Source organism: Kryptolebias marmoratus, linkage group LG20 (assembly GCF_001649575.2).
Source record: "Kryptolebias marmoratus isolate JLee-2015 linkage group LG20, ASM164957v2, whole genome shotgun sequence".
In the NCBI taxonomy this organism is placed as follows: domain Eukaryota; kingdom Metazoa; phylum Chordata; class Actinopteri; order Cyprinodontiformes; family Rivulidae; genus Kryptolebias; species Kryptolebias marmoratus.
Window position 1 is genome coordinate 24,288,509 of NC_051449.1, and position 19,490 is coordinate 24,307,998.

The 19,490-nt window shown below is 37.8% G+C and overlaps 1 protein-coding gene and 1 long non-coding RNA gene across 2 annotated transcripts in view; one reads left to right on the forward strand and one right to left on the reverse strand.

Annotated features, from left to right (window-relative positions):
• The window catches only part of cnpy1 (canopy FGF signaling regulator 1), a 51,938-nt gene that overhangs the window by 13,128 nt on the left and 19,320 nt on the right, over positions 1 to 19,490 (forward strand). The window lies entirely within an intron of this gene.
• On the reverse strand, positions 3,736 to 4,126 carry LOC108247730. Its single transcript, XR_001809091.3, has 2 exons — positions 3,987 to 4,126; positions 3,736 to 3,872 (listed from the first exon to the last, which is right to left on the reverse strand). It is a non-coding gene; the product is annotated as an uncharacterized LOC108247730 (long non-coding RNA).

Below are 19,490 nucleotides of genomic sequence, written 5' to 3' on the forward strand. Positions count from 1 at the left end.
GAGTGGTGGCAAGCTGAGAGTGGCGAAAATGTCCAACTATTTTTCTTCCAATAGCGACACAGTCAGAGATGCTTCGCTGGCTTAACACTCCATCATGCACTGCTAGCTGCAGTGTATGAGCCATGCAGCCCAGGCTTTTAACACCACACTCGTCCATCGCCTTCATCATATTCCGCGCATTATCGCGAAGCACAACGTGCACATTGTCCTTCTTAATCTTCCAACGAGCAAACATACAGTCAAATGCACTAGCGATAGCAGCCCCCGTATGTGATCCTGCAAACTCTTGAGCATGCAAAACGGCTCTTTTCATTTCAAAGTTTTCATCGATCCACTGAGCTGTAAGACTTAACATACTCATCTGACTTACATCTGAACTCCATATATCCGTAGTGAAGCTAATGTCCGTCACATTGTCCAACAACTTGTGGACATGCGCGACGACCACTTCGTGCAAAGCCGGGAGCGACACGTCAGAAAAGTAGCGCCGACTCGGAAGATTGTAGCAGGGTTCAATGTGCTCGATCAACCGCCGAAATCCTCGGTCCTCCACGATGGAAAATGGCTGGTCGTCAAGAGCAATCATTTCCATTATTTTTGTTGTTATTGACCTGGCTTTTGCGCTGTCTTTGGAGAATTTCGTGATTTGCTCGAATGCCTGCTGTATTGGACTCCCAGCTGCTGCTGAATCTACTTTTGTTTTTGCCTGTTGGCTACTTTTAGCACCGTTAGCTTCCCGCCATTCTTTGTAAACTTCTGGGTGGTGGTTTTTCAAATGGCATATCAAATTGGTAGTGTTGAACGACTTAACGCGACATCCTCCTCGCATTACCTCGGCTTTGCAAGCATTGCACACTGCTTTTCGTGTGTCTTCTCTTGATACCGTGAAAAATGACCAGACCGCTGACATCGCCCTCTGCTTGTTATTCCTCCTCCTTCTTCTTCGGTTGCTTGTTATTCCTGGCTGCGCAGCTTCGCTATCACTGTCACGTGATCATACAGCTACCGCTCCCCCTCCCCTTCCGAAACAGAAACACAAATGGCAACAGGCAGTAAATAAACATCGGACATCAATATCTTCCCACTTTTACTTATCTGACCGATACAGATATGCTAAAAAATGACCAACATCGGTCGATACCGATGTTAATGCCGATATATCGTGCATCCCTACTTAAAAACATTCTCTCTCTCATTATTCTAGTGTTAAGCAAAAAGAAATGATTTTAAAAATCCCAATCGACCTAAACCAGGAAAAATGTATTCTGATTTCACATCAGACAGTGTGAAAGAAATGCATGTCTTTTTATAGTGTATGTAAACATCTGTTTTCAACTGTAAAACGTGAAAGCTATCAAAACATTTCTGCTAACCCTGAGAAAATCAACAAAATTAAAATAGGCTAACGGAAGCTGAACCATGGGTAGCCGAGTCCGAGACATTGAACATAGCCATGAAAGACGCACTGGTCAAAGTAATAGAAAACCATAAGGAGACAAAGGAAGTTAACAGATTTAGAAGGGAGATCTAATGTAAGGAATCCCTGAAGGAAAAGAGGGCGACTCCAGGCCTTGGTTTGTGGACAAGTTGCTAAAAGCTACACTTCTGCTATCTGAAGACATGAGTCTGCATATACAGTGAGCTCATCGTACATTGATGCAAAAGCTGGGTCAAAATGCTCCACCAAAGTCGATAATAAACTTTTAGGACTATGTCACTAAAGAAAATATATTGAAAAAGGCATGGGCCGTTTGAGTCATGTATGAAGCCTATCGTTTATCGTTTGATGACTATGCAACAGAAGTGGTTCAGAAGCACAGAGAGTACACTAACATCAAAAAGGCTCTTAAGGAGAAAGGTGTACAGTTCCAGACACTGTTGGATAAAATACACATTCATTCGGGCTCAGGTGTGAGGACATACAGCAGCGCACGTGAAATGGCTTTGGAGATGAGGAGAAGAGGATATACTGTGCTGCTACCAGGCTCCAATTCAGCAGAGATGGACAGGGAACTGGAGCATCTTTCGAGAGTGACAGCATGGCAACACACTGGACAATAACTGGATGAGCGGAATAGAAAACACCGAATAAGACTCATAGGGATGACCCAAGTCTAGAGTAAGCAGAGTATGTGAAAAATTCTAAAGATAAACTGTTGAATTTCAGTGACATTTATATGTGACAAAAAGTTGTACTGAGAATTAGTATTATATCAGGATAATAGAATGACTTCTTTTAAATGGCAAATGATGCTGTCGGATAATGTTGGACTCTGGGATGAGTGAAACGGTGTGTCTCACCTCCAGAGAGGGGCCCTCTTTGCAGAGATTAACTCCTCAGCCTGCCAACGGGGACTTTGGGTGTGGAAGATTTACCCCAGATTGGAAGTCTGTTTTTTTGTTTTTAATTCTGTTTCCTTTTCTTGTGGTTATGTTCGAGTACGGTTTGCCATCTGTTCAGGCCTCGATTCTCAGTCTGGAGAGTTCTAATATACATTTCAGCCACTAATATGATGTTGAATAATATTAAGCTGGTGTCACTGAATGTAAATGGGTTAAACAATCTAGTGAAAAGAAGTAAGGTTTTGACTAAGTTTAGAAAAGAAAAAGCTCAGGTGGTTTTCTTGGAGGAGACCCACTTGCCTCCACAGGGACAAGAAAAAAAAATAAAACAATTGGTTATATGAACACATTTTATAGCTCATACAGGTTAAGTCAAAAAAGAAGAGTAGCTATTCTGATTGCAAATTTGGTACATCTCGACTGTTATAGAGATGACAGATAAAGAGGGAAGATACATATTACTTAAAGGAAGGTTGGAAAATAAGCTTGTCACTTTGGTTAATGTTTATGCTACGCTGAAAAGTAAGAAACATTTTTTTTAAAGAAATATTTAACATAGTAGCCCAGGAATCTGAAGGCCTTTTGATCTGTGGTGGAGACTTTAATATAGTTTTGAATCATAACAATACAACTAGTGTTAAAAACTGCAGGAGCAGTAGGACTAAATTATTGAATACAATGATACAAGAAGTGGGGCTGGTGGATGTATGGACAACACTTCACCCTCAAGTGAAAGATTACACACACTACTCAGTTCCCCATAAGTGTACTCGAGAATTGACTACTTTCTGAACAATACTGAAGAAATGCATAATGTCACAGCATGCAAGACTGATGTAGCAGATGTCTCAGCCCATAACATGATTAGTCTAATAAATAATCTTGAAAATAGGAAAATAACTACAGCAGGGGTGTCAAACTCAATTTCATCGAGGGCCACTTCCACATATTGGCCACCCTCAACGGGCCACATTGATGGTATAATCAGGTGCAGTCCTCCCGACTGCAACTTTTAGATGCATCCCTGCTAAAACACACCCCAGACAAAAGGCTGACTTCCTTCATTAGCACCAACTGAATTCTGCAGAGGACTAGTAATGAGTCAATGATCCAGGTGTGTTAGAGAAGGAACGCATCTAAAGTTGCAGAGTGGTCGCTCTGGAACACTGGACTCGGGCACCCCTAGCATAAATGTATGAAAATACAATGTTAAAAATAAATTAAACAACACCTCATGTTGTTAAATAACTGATTTTACGTATTCAAGTTTTAAATATTACATTTGAGTTTGCCTGGATGTAAAATGACTGCTGAGTTTAAAAATTATAATATTTAAATCAGTGTTTAAAGGTAAGCAAAGAATAAAAACAAGTTTTGATATTAGCGCTCATCTTCATTCAAAAACATTTTTTATTTATTACAAAACCAACATGTATTTCACATAACAGCAAAACAATTGTGTCCTTGAACAGCTGATCCCTCTTCACCCTGACACCAGCTCACACACATCCTCATTCAGAGGGCATGTTCTGTAAATAAACACAAAACAAAACACGAGCAAAATCAATAAATTATATGCATATTTGTATACTTAGTCTTGGTTTTACATCAATTCTATTTTAATTCAGTTTGTTCGTGCTTACCGATGTTTTCTGGCCCGATGTCTGGCACCGTTTTCCCCTGGTCAGTTTGTCGATGTCTGGTTTTAGTTCTTGCGCTGTGGCAATCCGCAAAACGGCGTGGAGGTTTTCATCAGTTAAACGAGATCTGTGCTTGGTTTTGTTTAAATTCATTATTGAAAACATCTGTTCGCACAGATAGGTGCTTCCAAACATGGACAAAACACGAGCTGCATGGAGTCAAAGCTGTGGCATCAAATCAGTGGGAAGTAGACGGTAAAAGTCCTCCATTGAAACATCACGGAACTTCGCTCTCAGGCCACTGTCGCTTTGAAGCTCAATTAACTCCATCTGAAGGTGGGGCGGAGCACCGCAGACATCGGCGGTGAAAGGATTGGCAAAGATGTCAAAACCAGAGTGCTGCGATTTAAAGTCAGAAAAGCGCCGATCAAACTCGTTTATTAACCGAGTTAGTTTGGTAGTTAACCAAGCACATGAAAAAGCACCGGGAGCTGAGGCCGAGATGATCTGAAAAGCAGGAAAATGGACGAGATTGTTTTGTTCCACCTGGCACTTCCATAGGTCAAGTTTGCGCTGGAAAGCTGTGATCATGTCGGACATCTGTGTGATGACTTGTTTACGTCCTTGTAGTTTCTGATTAAGCTGAGCAAGATGCTCGGTGACGTCACATAACATAGCAAAGTCACACAGCCATTTCGGATCGGACAGTTCAGACAAGGGTTTTCCTTTGTTCTTCATAAAAAGAGCAATTTCTTCTCAAAGTTCAAAAAATCGTTTAAGGACTTTGCTCCTACTTAGCCACCTTACTTCTGTATGGTACGGCATATCTTCATGCTCTGAACCCACCTCCTGCAAGAACCGCTGAAACTGGCGGTGAGTCAGGCCGCGCGCCCGAATACAGTTAACTGTTTTCATGACAGTGGTCATCACATTGTCCAGCTCCAGAACCTTTCCACACAGTGCTTCCTGGTGGATAATACAATGATACGTAATCAATGGCGTCTGACTGTTGCTTTTTTGCATTTTTTCCTTCATTAGTCCAACCAAGCCTGTTTTTCCTCCACACATCGCAGGCGCACCGTCTGTAGTTAGTCCCACCAACCTTTCCCACGGCAAATTATTTATACTGACAGACTTCTCCACTGCATCAAAAATGTCCCGGCCGGTTGTGGTCCCATGCATCGCCACTATATCCAGAAGCTCCTCGGTTACAGACAGGTCTAGCTTCACCCCTCTAATAAAAATGGACAAATGCGCTGTATCCACGTTGTCTGTGCTTTCATCCACAGCTAATGAAAAAGCTAGACAGGTGCCCATTTCTTCGGCCAGTTGTGTCGCTAAATCTCCTGCTATTTGTTTAACTCGTTCCGCGATGGTATTTCTTGACAAACTGACATTTTGAAAAGTCTGTACCTTGTCGGGACACACCTGCTCACACACCTTTACCATACACTGCTTCAAAAATTCACCCTCCGAAAAAGATTTTGAAGCTCGGGCGATTTCTTCAGCCACAATAAAGCTTGCTTTCACCGCTGCATCATTTTTGGCTGTGGCTTTTGTAAACAAATTCTGCTGCAATTGCAATCTGCCTTTTAAATCTGATGCAATTTTTGGTTTTTCTTGAAGACTAAATTTGGCGAACTTAGCTCCGTGTTTGGTTTCAAAATGCCGACGTATATTGTATTCTTTCACAACAGACACTGTCCCAGAACACAAAAGACATACTGGGTTTTCACCTTGAAGTACAAAAAGGTATTCGTTTTCCCATCGTTCATGAAACAGTCTCCCTTGTAAATCGATTTTTCTTTTCTTGGACATCTTGATGCTAGCTTAGCTTGTCAATGTCTCAATTTTATTCGCTGGGAAAATCAATAATCAGCTTGAGGTGACTCTGCTGCACTCTAGAGGCGAGAAGTTGTAATGTTGGCTGGTAACAATCGTAATGCATTATGGGAGATGTAGTCTGTAGTCAATTCGTGCTTAAAACCTATTTTAAGTCAATTATGGGCCTATAAAACGCTGGGGGGGCCACATAAAATGACTTGGCGGGCCACATGTGGCCCGCGGGCCTTGAGTTTGACACATGTGAACTACAGTATGGAGACTTAATCTGGGAGTCTTAAATAAGAAAGATAATATAAAACAAATTAAGGAAGAAATAAAATGATTCATTCAAGAAAATGACACAGTAGTAGTGCTGCATCGTACATGTGCGATACGTTCAAATAAATGAATCTTTTGAGTGAATGAACTGAACCAAATCACTTTATTCACTGATTTGTTCCTTAGTTCAGTAGAGAATAAAAATAAGAAAAAAAAAAGGAAAAACTTAGTTTTGTTGAGTTTAGCGGGAGAGGAACTTCCACGTTCTGTGACCTCATCTGTGACTCACAGCAGCGTGTGCCGTGCGTGCTGGGCGGGATTTACTCAGTAAACATACTGCTAATTTGCGCATGCACAGAAACAACATACTGCCGTCAAGGAGTGATCTGTATAATGAACGACATTTTCTGTTTGAAGGATGTTGATGTTGGTCTCTGGCTGCATCTTTGAAATATGTTAGTGTCTTATAAGCCCATGGAGGCTGGGAACCTTTTATGGTGTATGGCACAAAATAAATAAACTAAACTAACTAACTAACTAATAAACTGTGTGAACTGAAGGATTCGGTGAACAAATCTTTTGAACGAATCATCTTAATGAACTGATTCTAGTGATTCAGTTCACTCAAAAGAGCTGCCATTCCCATCACTACACAGGAGATATGAACCCAGCCATGCTTTGGGATGCGTTAAAAGCAATTTTGAGAGGACAGTAAATTGCTCTTATAGCAGCACAAAACTGGGCAAGAATTACTACATATATAAATGAAACAAAAAAAAATTAAATGTCTTGATGAAGAACACAAACAATGCCTGTTGACTTTGTCAATCGAGGATGTGGAGGATCTTTAGATATTTGGGTTTTTGATAACAGTCAGGTAACTGCCTAATCCTAATAACGGATTAGGCAGTTACCTGACAATTTGTTGATATGTCAGGCAACTGCATAATCCATTATTAGGATGTTACCTGACATATCGACAAATTCGTAAAATCCTGGTAGCGGTTCTGAGAATCAGCTAGGGATGCTTGATGGGATCTGCAGAGCGATAAACATCGATCCATTCACAGGTTCCTGGACTCAGGAATGAAATGGGATAAATCTTGGAGAAAGTTGTTCCCTCAGATCTGGCGGAATAGAAAGATTCACTGAGTGTGTGAAATTTGTTCTCCGCATTTGACCCATCCCCTGAGGGAGCGGTGAGCAGCGATGCCGCGCTCGGGAATCATTTGGTGATCTAACCACCAACCCTTAATGCTGAGTGTCAAGCAGGGTGGCAATGGATAGCAACCAGTTGCATTGCAAACTAAAAGAAATAGAGAATGAGTTCAAAAAATTCTATGCAAAATTATTCTCTTAACCTCCAGCAGTAATTAAGGAAACAGACAATTTCTTAATGCGCTTGAATTCCCTACTATTGGGGAAGCTCAAAAAATACTAATCATGTCACAAATTACAGATAAAGAAACTGAAGCTGCAATAGGTAAAAAAAAAAAAAAAATCACCGGGCAGTGATGGCTTTCAATCCGAATTCTATAAAGTTTTTGGGAGGAACTCAAACCTCAACTCTGGATATGTTTTAACTGGACTCTTAAACAATGAATGTCCCCCCGTCATGAAGGGAATCAATTATTACACTTTTACCCAAAGAGAGCAGAGATAAGGAACAATGTAAACACTACAGACCATATCATTACTGAATGTGGATTTTAAAATATATACCTCAATTATCTGTAAAGGACTCGATACCTTTTTACCAGATTTGATTAAGGTGGATCAAACCAGTTTCATTAGAGGACGCCAAACTCAAGGCAATATAAGGAGAACACTTCACATTACTGACAATGTTCAAAACACAGGAACTGGAGCAATGTGGATTAGCTTGTACCAAGAAAAAGCATTTGACAGCGTAAGCTGGATGTTTCTGTATAAAGTTTTAAAACAATTTGGATTTAAAGATGACTCGATTCAGATTATTTTATTTTATTTTGCACTTGGACTGTTTCTAGAAGCAGTAGATACCCAAAATGGAAGTACAAAAACATGCAAAAAGTGAATTTTGCATAATAAATCCTGTTTAATCATTCTAGCTTTTGCTACCATTTTGCTACTTTAAATCTTTAGCCACTGTGGATGAAAATTGTAATATATAACTTAGTTTAAAGAACATTTGGTATTTGTTTGTATTTGATCCTGATTTCTATATCATATCACTATGTTATTAGAAGGACATTAGGAAGCCTGGATTTGGATATGTCATTGCCAGGTTGATAGTATGTTCCATTTAGATTAAGCCAAGTCACTGTCATGGATATTGGATGTCATGCACTGTCCACGGACCTATTTTGAAAGCTGATTGACTCATGGGTTTAACTATGTTCAGATCATGAGCAGGAGAATAAATATCTTCTGTTTTGTTGACAAGTCACTACAAAAGACAGTTTTGACTTTTTAAAATTTTTGAGTCCACTTTATTACTTCAGAAAATCCATCATACCATCATTGTGCTTTTTTAACTACTTTTCTGCTTTTTAGGCTTTTAGCTACAGTTTTGCTAATTTTTGTTATATTTTGTTAATTACAGAATCTGGTTTTCTAATTTTAGCTACAGTTTTGCTAATTGTAGCATCTGCTTTGCTAACTTTAACTTTACCATCTGTTTTTTCTATTTTTAGACTGTTCTTCTGCTTCTAGGTACTATTCTGCTGGTTTTAGCTTCTAGCTACTGTTTTACTGCTAGTTACTGTTACTTTTAGATGGTGTTCTGCTGTTGTGAATCAGGTGAACTTGTGTTAGGTTAGGTTGGTTTTCCTTAGTTTATTTTCTTATGACTTAGTAGTTTGTTGTTTTAGATAAGTTTAGTTTATCTTTTTATATCTTAGTTTCCTAGCTTGGTTTTTTCTCTGTTTATTTTACATCTGCTCATTTATTGTATTATGTTTTTATGATGTAAAGCACATTGAACTGCCTTGTTGGTGAAAAGTGCTATTAAATAAATTTGACTTGACTTGTGTATGGTTTTGCTAATTTTAGCCTGTTCTCTTTGCTTGAACTTTAACAACTTAGTTTTAGCTTTGTCAATAAATTTCAGCAAGGTCATTCAGCACTCAGCATTCATACTTTCAGTAGTTGAGATTTGATTTTTCTCAGAATCTTTTGTTTTCTGGTGACTCCCTCTGTGATTCAACATTACAAACATGTTTTTGAATGTTGTGTTTTCAGGTTTTTGCTGAAAACATTTTGGAGTTGTCATCATTTTGCTCATCATGCCACAGTGTGGAAAGATGAGCTCCTCCTCTGCCCTGAGCTGACACTAACCTCCACCTGATGTATTGTCTGATCTAGCAGTGAAGAAGCCAAACCTTGATCCCGTGGCCTCCCGGCTCCCTCCTTTTCAGCAGCTTTTGACCTGTTGTGAATCAGAAAGGGAGGGATGTCACAGCTTAGATGCCATCAGTGTGAAGGATTTTCAGGTTTTAAGTCTCTGCTCTTTGGCCTCTTCACAGTAGGACTTCCTGGGGGCATGGGGCTGCTCTGTGGCACAAAAGTTAAACCTGCCTGCTGTAACAATGACACATTTAAGGCATCCAAGGACATTGAACTTAGTTGGAGCAGCATGTTGATCTCATAGAGACCCGAGGGAAGTCATGCATTGAGAATGAGAGGATCAACAATGGCAGGCTGACACAGTGACATAACATCATGGCCCAGAGATGAGAGTGAGGTGGCAGTCTGTTTTTATCCAGAAAGCTTTTGGTATGCTCTTTGCAGGATTTTAAAGCAACAACTGGAGAAATGTTAAAGGTTTCCACACTGTAGTCAGTCAGTTGTGAGTTTTGATCCAGTGCTGTCACTCTATTGGAAATTTGAAAACAAAAGCCCAATGATTGGAACAACATTTTCCCACAGGGTTTTTGGTTGTACATTTAGAAAACAAGCTTTAGAATTTTGGTAGACAGCAAAAAAAGGATCTGCTGACTTAATTTTCTAGAGTGTTGGTGGTTTAGGAGTATTTGAAATGTTATACAGGTTACTCAAATATCTCATGATGTTTTTATCTGAAGACTTTCAATTTTCTAAGACAAACCGTTTTAGTAGTCAATGACAATAATTTTGAAAGAATGCCCATGGGCACCAAATAGTGCTGTTATAAATTTACTTAATGTAATTTTTTATATCTAAAAAAAGATAGATTTTAACTACACACATTTTTTTCAGAGGTTTTAATTCTTGTCATTAGGACTTCTGTTCTTCATCATGACTCCCTGAAAAAAGATTATTTTTGTCAATGGGCCTTCCTATTTAAAAAAAGGATAGATAATTGTCAATAAATCATTAAATAAGTCTTTTAAACTGCTTTCATTTTCTAGCTCTACACTTTACTTCTATAACAGTGATTGTTATCACTCACTGCTGAAGGTGAAAAGGCAATAATGATTTTGCCTGTGTCTGTGTGTGTGTGTGTGTGTGTTCATTTGTCTGTTAACAAAATATCTCTTGGAACACTGGTTGGATTTTAATGAAACTCAGAGTAATTATTGGATATACATCTAAAACTAAATGTCAACCTGATTCAAGATGGCTGCCTCAGCTAAGCAGCTTTAGCCAACATATAACCCAGTGAATTTTGCAAATATTGAGCTAAAGTTTGGTGCGTTAGTAGCTGAGAGTAATTCACATCAAGCGCAACATTGTGCAACATCTTAGCTTAAAATTTTACCATTAACTTTTAGAGTCAACTGTGTGTCTGTGTGTTGGCAAAATATCTCATTAAACACTGGATTAATTTTATTTAAACTCTCAGAAAGTAAATTTTGGATGTACCAATGATGATGATGAAGTGATTAACTTTTGGAGCTATACCTCAGTGAACATTACTGATACCGAGCTAAATTTGATGTGGTAGTAGTTGAGAGTTATCATCAACACATTCTCTGAGCTGTAATAGAGCTTGTGAGATCTTGTAATATCTCATGAATTTGTGAATGTTTGACTAAAAGAGCTGTAACTCCATCCCTTCTCAACATATGATGATTTTAGTTAAAATCTCTGGCATTAAAGGTGGCAGGGGATATGCAGGGGATATAATTTACTAATATGAACTGTAATTGTAATTATGATCAAGTTTATCTGTTTTTTCCATACCCACAACCTTGATTTTATTATTATTATTATTATTATTATTATTATTATTATTATTATTATTATTATTGGGGTCCTCATTGAACCAAATCAGCAGGACAATGAATGTGAAAGGCCCCTTCCCACAGTGGAGCTATAATGGCTCCCTGTCCAATGGGACTGAATAGAGGAAAGCATCCCTGAGAAGGCTTTTTCTCTGTCCAAACGGCTAACCCCCCCACCCCCACCCATTCTTCAAACAGCTCAGTGACTGACAGCTCCCTTTCACAAGGCCTCGACTGGCAATGAAGGGTTTTAATTTCAAACCATTTAGTATCCGGGCATGATAATGACTCAGACCTCAACCCAAGGACAGCTTAAGATGGACTGATGTGGTCCTATTGTCCATTGGAGGAAGAGGAGTCTTTATGTACAAACATTACATTTGTATTGTTTATAATGAGATGTAGCATGGCAGACATTAAAAATATCACTAAAGAAGAAGAAAATGGGTTTTGATTGATCAACAAAGTGACTGTAGAGCAAAAAAAAGTATAGAGTTTTATTGTTAAAAAATAAAGCAAATTATTACAAAACTGTAAAATCAAATTGTTGATATTTAACCAATAAAACTGGTGAAAAACTTTGCACTTGTTTTATTTGAGTATATTATATCCAATATTTTAAAGTTAAAATGACCTAAATGTAATACCTAAACCGTACTCAATAAATTTGTTAAATTTCAATCAACTTTTAAAGTTTTAAGTTCTCAAATAGTCACTTTTAGCTATTTTTTTTGTATATTGCTCCATTAAATTGTAAAAAAAAATAATTTTTTACTCTTTTTGAGTTTTCTACATTATAAATTGATGAACAAACACCCCCCAATATGGCACTCAACCATAGTAAGCTAATGAAAGTCAAGAAGAAGAAAAATAAATCTTAAAAAATATGTAAAGATAAATTTATTAATATACAAAATAAGACAGATTACATATGAGTGTATATGCACATACTTGTGAAGTCACATCACTGTAGTGCTCCATTCCGAATGATCTGTGGCTCAGTGGTTAGAGCAGATGTCCTCCAATGAGAGAGTTTGAGGTTTAATTCTTGGCAGGAGTCACATGTCAAAGTGTCCCTGGGCAAAACACTGAACCCATCACTACCTCTGACGTGCCCCATTGGTGTATGAATGGAGTTTAAAGCATTGATTAGTCTCCATAGAATGATTTATTCTGATTAGCTTTGTAGAGATGTAGCAGAGAGAATGTGAGTGTGGATGGGGAAATGAGAGAACAGATTATGTTGTAAAGCACTTTAAATAGCCTGGTTGACAGGAAAGGGACTATATAAATACAGTCCTTTTACAATCTGTACTTTTATCATAGGACAAAAATGGATTCTAGGCAAGGTAAGTCTTATTTTTTCTATCCAAAAAATAAAGGACCTCTAATTCAGCTTGTATATATAAGGGGGCTGCAGATTTCCAGTTTATCAGTATTAGCCTCCTGGCCAACAGAGTTGTGAATGCAATGAAGTCCTTTTAGCAGGAGAGAGCAAATGAAGTAGGCCACAACCCAGACAAGGCAGTTAAGGCATTAGGAGTGATATCTTCTCCAGATACATTGGACAACATAAGAAAAATTTCAAACCAGAACCTCTTCATTGAGGGACAGCTCCAAAACATGCGAGTAATTTGCTGAGGCCTGTTGGCATCATTCACACAAAGGGGACACTGTGTCAAATATTTTTGAAAGCCAGGCTTTAGTATAGTGAGTTTAATGTAGGATCTGACTTCACGTGAAACTGTGCCTAGCAAAGATTGAAGAAATGTGTACTCTCTTTAAAACTTCCCACTAAATGTTGCCTTAAATCAACAGTCAAGATTTGGCCATCAACTCCACACTATTTTTAGTTATTCCAGATATATTTGGATTAGACTGTAAAACAGTGATTTGAAGCACAATTACAATGGCAAATAAAAGAGAACTTAATGAGAATCCCTACCTTGTAAAGCAAAGTAGGTACAAATAATCCTTGTAAATCTGTGTATCATTCGTTCTTTCCATTTTTAATTGACTATCAAATATCAAATAATGAAAAATGGACTGGTTATTTTGTTTTGTTGTTTTTTATTATAACACCAAAAATGAAAAAAATGCTTGGTTTTTCATATTTCACTTTTAGGCTAAGATCGAAAACACAAAATTGAAAAATGGGCAGCTGGACAGAATTTGATTTTAATATTTATTTGGTCGGGTTTAGGTGACCCAGAGGTTTGGTAAGGAGCGCTAGCAAACAACAACAACAGCAACAACGTTATCTTGTTACCAGCCACCATAGACATTGTTTACATAGACACCTCGAAGACTGGCCCTGTCTGTTGGAGCCGCTATCTTGGCTGTGCAGCCGCTATCTTGGCCGTGTCCTTCACGCGTCCCCCAGTTTATTTCTTTGTCCTGAGGAAGCTGCTTGTCCAACTAAAATAATCACAATTCTCTGAATCTTTACCTGATTTTCACACAGTTTGGTTTGTTACAAACAACAGAGATGTAGTTATGATACAAGATGCTTTCACACATTAAAAATACATGATATCATGCTGAAATACTTTGTTTTATGCTCTTTAAAAAAGACAGACATATAGTAGATGTATATTTCAGTACATGGCATATTTTAATAAAGAAACAAGTTTGATTGTTCATTTCAATTTATTTCACTCTCTCACACACATATAAACACACAATCCTGAGCCTTCTCTATACACCACATCAATAATTTCTTTATATTTTTGTGTGCTGTGTATGCACACACACATGCAGTTTTTTTAAAAGGCCTGGAAAAGTAATCTTTAAAAACTTCCAGGTCATTCCAGGGTCTCACACTGCCCTGCTTTAACTGGGGCTGGTGAGCTGAGATTCATTTTCAGGGAGATGTTGAGAAAGGTCCACTGGAAGCTCTCTGCAGCTTTCCTTCAGGTTTCTGTGTTCCTAAAATATAAGACACATAATACTTAAAAACAATTTAACTGAAAACAACTTAAAAAGGTTTCAGTATTCCAAAATGTATTGTAATACACAATACATCATTAATTCCTAAACATGCAGAAAGAACTAACTGGTAAAAACAGGCCCATAACTTGTTAGCAGAGTTCACTTTTGCACCAGCGTTAAACAAGACAAGCATGATACATCGTTTGGATTCATGCTGTTCTTTCCACCAAAATGTTTGAAGGAGTTCACACCTTTTATTTCACACAGGTGCAATAAATTAGACATGTCAGTTGATGTGACGCACAACAAACCAATAACAAAGACAAGGAGAAACTGAAAACAAAAACTAAACACATGAGAGCATCACAAGACAAAATCATTCAACAAAAGGTTTTAGTATCCCACAATGTATTGTAATACACAATACATCACTAATTTCTAAACATGCAGAAAGAACTAACAGGTAAAAACAGCTTTAACAAAGTGTAATATTAACTTTAGTTGTACATATGAATCATAGGCATTCTTGTTAGCATGTATAGTTAAAAAAAACACCTCCTCTTTGGAGAGAAGCTGGAAAGTTGAAGACGGATGGGTTCACATCATCTCTAAGCTGGTCCTGTTAAAGTCCTCTGGTTTGAAATGTTCACTACAGAGCTGAGAAGACTGTAGCATCAAAACCCTCCCTTCTTACTGCAGCTTCCCATTGCCTCCTTAAATCTGTGTTACTGGCAAACCTTCAAAATGTGAAGAAAAGAAACAGAAAGAGCTAATGAGAGAGAGAACACCAGTTCCTCCTGTTAGCATTTCGTCGTTTGCCAAATAACGTTAGTGTTGGGTATTTAGTTCACTTATCCTGACAAAAGAAGCCACACAGAGAGGATTGTTTATCTTTTGTGAAAGCTTTTGAAAAAGGAGAAGTTCCAAAGCAGTGACTAATAGCGTTGCTGTCCGAGAAGTTCTGACCTCTGCATGAGCTATCTTTTTTTATTAAGAGAAAGCAAAGGGTGTGGACTGAGCCAGCCACCCTCTGACATTCAGCTGTGTCACTTAGACCGTTTTGCACATAAGCACAAAGGCTGGTAACATAAAAAAAACCCTAACAGTTAGCTACGATGACATAATATTATAAATGGCCAAGTAACCAAAATTATTGTTCAGTCTTACTTGTGAAAGGTAATCCCATGTGATATAAAATCTGGTCATAGCTGCTCGCTTTGTGGTTACTCCTGTAGGCTCTTAGAGAGAGGAGAGATCCGTCCAACATGGCAGCAATGGCGGATGCGCTCCAGCACGTAATGAGGCTTCTACATATTTATGTCTGTGAAATATCGATCAGGACCAGATAAGGCAGTCAGACCTATCAGCTATGGAGACTTACGTATTGTTTCGAGGCTCCAACATCTGTTAAACAAGTCCTCAATCAAAATTAGTGTGTGGTTCTCACGCCACCATAGTATCCACTACATTACCTTAACTGCTGCATAAAGCCACTTCCGGGTGACCTAAACCTGACCAAATAAATATTAAAATCAAATTCTGTCCTGGTGCCCATTTTTCCATTTCCTGTTTTTGATTTTAGCCCAAAAGTGAAAAATTAAAAACCAAGCATTTTTTCATTTTTTGTCTTATAAAAAAATATTAAAAATAAAATAACCAGTCAGTTTTTCATTATTTGATTTTTGACTGCCTTTTGAAAATTTAAAGGTAAATGATACATGGATTACAAATATTTAGAGTTTGTGCCATTTGTTCTGACAGATGCCTGAGGGGCCACATTTAATAATCTCATGAAAGAGATAATTTTTCCCCAAATAGAAAATAGATAGTCCCTCTCTACTTTGTCAGTTTTTTTTTTCTTTTTGGTATTCAATGCAATTAAAGCCTCAACTACAGTAGCTGCAGAGGGGCTGTAAACCACAATAAAAAAAAAATTGTATAGATTAAAAAAATGGGTCTATTGTGGATAAACCCAGTTTGAATTGAGGATATTATTGAGGGTAAAATTGCTTGTAAGCACCAAGGCAGTAACTTTGCCAGCAGTATGAAGTTAACTTTTAACAGGCTGTTGGGAAAATACAAACCTCATAATAATGGCTTTTTACGCTGATGTAAACTTTTTAGTCTGGATATGATAAATCCAATTAATAATACATAAAAAATGCATTAATTTTTTTAAGTATTATTATTATTATTATTGTTGTTGTTGTTAATGCCACCACTACTATTACTAATAATAATTTGTTTAGAGACAATGTTGACAAAGTTATTTAGGAGCAGATGTCAAGATGCCATGATGGTTTCGCATGATCAAATTTCTGGGATTTAATGTTCATGAAGATCATCTCATGGTCTGAGAGCACAATAGAGTCATATTTACTGTCTGTAACTGATGAAAGCAGCCTTATATATTTTTTTTTATCTATGCAAGTGGCTGAGGAGCAAAAGTAGAGGAGGAACGGTCTAAGAAAGCATCCACCCTACAATTAAAATCCCCTCAACTTAATCAATAGTCAAATCTGGCAGAATTGAGGAAACCCATCTTTAAAAAATAAAATGAAATAAGAATTGGGAGCATATACATTAAGAAGAGTCACTTTTACATCATAAATGTGTCCTGTGACAATTATAATCCTACCAGCATAATCAGACATTGTTGTAACATAAACAAATGGAATACGAAAAAGAACACCTCTAGACTTGGTAGAAAAGGACGAAAAGACAAAAAAGCTCCTCTTCGGTCTGGTGTGGTTTCAAATGGATCTCTTGTAAGCGAATTATATGAGCATCGAGATGGCACAGATAATGCAAAACTTAACTTCATTTGATTGGACTGTTAAGGCCCTTATAATTCAAACCAGCAAGCCTAATATCCCCACCCACACCATGTGGCAGACTAGTTTTTTTGTCCGAAGACTCAACATTTGTCCAGATCAAACTAAGAGGACGTGAACATTAAACTCCATAACTCCATAAACACGCAGCCATGGCAAGTGATTGATAAACTTCAAGTGTCAAGTAACATACATTGAACAAAAATATAAATGCAACACTTTTGTTTTTGCTTCCATTTTAATGAGCTGAACTCAAAACTCTAAGGCTTTTTCTACGTACCTTTTCTCTCAAATACTGTTCACAAATTTGTTTAAATCTGTGTTAGTGAGTACTTCTCCTCCTGTTGGAGCCTATTAAGAATTAAATGAATTTATTTATTGCTAAATTAATTTCCTCAGATGTAAGGCCACGTGAATGGTAGATCTATTGTTGTATATTTATTTATGTATTTATTTATTTATTTGTTTTGCTTAGACCCTCCTCCTCCTCCTTGTCAGTGAGCCTCCTGCAGTGATTAACAGGCAGAAACAGCTGCTGGGGCAGCTCTGATTGTTTGGTGAAGGAGTGAGGAGTGAAATGGTTTTTGTACCGCAAATTAACATTTTTCTTGAAGTCAACTCGGAGGCTATTTTTGTGTTGTTAATTTTGAGAGTAAAAGAAACTCCTTGGAAACAGGAAGAGTCTCCGCGAGTGCTTTTTGTTCATTTTAAGTGAGTCGAAAACCTCCTCCTGCGGGACTACTCTGGCATTTTTGGATTCTGGAACTTTTGGGATGCAAGAGTGGCCTCTACACCTCCACTGAGATAATCCACTCACCTCACAGGTGTGGCATATCGAGATGCTGATTAGACAGCATGATTATTGCACAGGTGTGCCTTAAAATGGCCACAATAAATGTACTGTGTGATAAAATTTCAAATTTTATCACACAGTACAATGCCACAGATGTCGCAAGTTTTGATGGAGCATGCAATTGGCATGATAAATGCAGGAATGTCTACCAGAAATGCCCATGAATTGAATGTTCATTTCTCTACCATAAGCTATTCCCTAAGGCATTTCAGAGAATTTGGCAGTACATCCAAGTGGCCTCACAACCACAGATTACATGTAAGCACACCAGCCCAGGACCTCCACATCCAACATCTTTACCTCCAAAATTGCTTGAGACCAGCCAAAATTTAATGCTGAATTGTTTCATTAGACTGGACTAATAAGACACACCCCCCTAATGAAACGATTCAACATTATTTTTTTATCACCTAATCTCAAGACATGAAAGCTTTGAGGAAAAAAAAAGCTTTTAATTTTTCATAACAATATTAATATAAAATGCTTTAAAGTCAAATATAATTAGGTGGGTCTTATTTGTCCAGTCTAGTATAAACTGTTTTAAATAGGCGAGAACAATTGTTGTTTTAATAACATATGTATATAAGGATTACAGAATGGATGACTAAATTTATTGCTCTGAATGATGTTGTTGGATCCACAGTACATCCTATGTTCCCAACACAACATAAACAATACAGGGGTTCCCCAGATCTATAAAACCATTTGCTGTCACCTGGCATATTTTTCCTTTTTAAATGCTTGATCGGGATCAGTGACAATGAAGTCTGGATCAGGACATCCCTAGTTATAAATGTTCATTAAGCAGCCTGATTATTGCACAGGTGTGCCTTAAAATGGCCACAATAATGTACTAAACAGACAGAAAATCAAAATGCATCTGGTGCAAACATTAAATACAAAGTTCTTTTTGTTTTTTAGTGTCAATAAAGAAAAAACAAACAAACAAAAAAAAAAAGATAAACCGGTATGATACAAATGGGGGGAAAAATCACTTGTTCATCTCAGTTCAGTTTGTTTGCAGTGTTATACGATGACATGTCAGAACACAAATCAGGAAAAGAAATTAATTCTAGTCTAATTAAACATGATTTCATTAGATTTACTCCATTTTAGCACAGTCTAATTTACTGCAAATTTAGGTAGAATTGAAACTCTTCAGCCATAATATCCCCAAACACACACCTGCCAACCTTTGGACCTGTACTGTTTACTGTTCAGGTTCCCTCCTTCCTGATTGACACAAAGTGGTGTTAAACTCAAGGGGTTATTTACAAATTTAATGTGGAGGTTAGAATGTGTGAGTGTGTCTATAATAGATAGTAATCAGTGGACTTAGACTGTGGGAGGGCACAGCAGTCAGAAATATTCATGATATATGACTTATTAACAAAACAAACAACAACAACAAAAAAAAACAGAGGTGCAGCTTAGTAAGCTCCTGGACAAAAGGTGGTGATGGTGGACACCACCACACACACACACACACACACACACACACACACTCAGTCCACTAAGGCACATTTGGACTAAAGAAGACAAGGAAGATTTCCTCCTTTGATCAGCAGAGGATGGTGGGGGGGAGGGGGGGGAGGGGGGG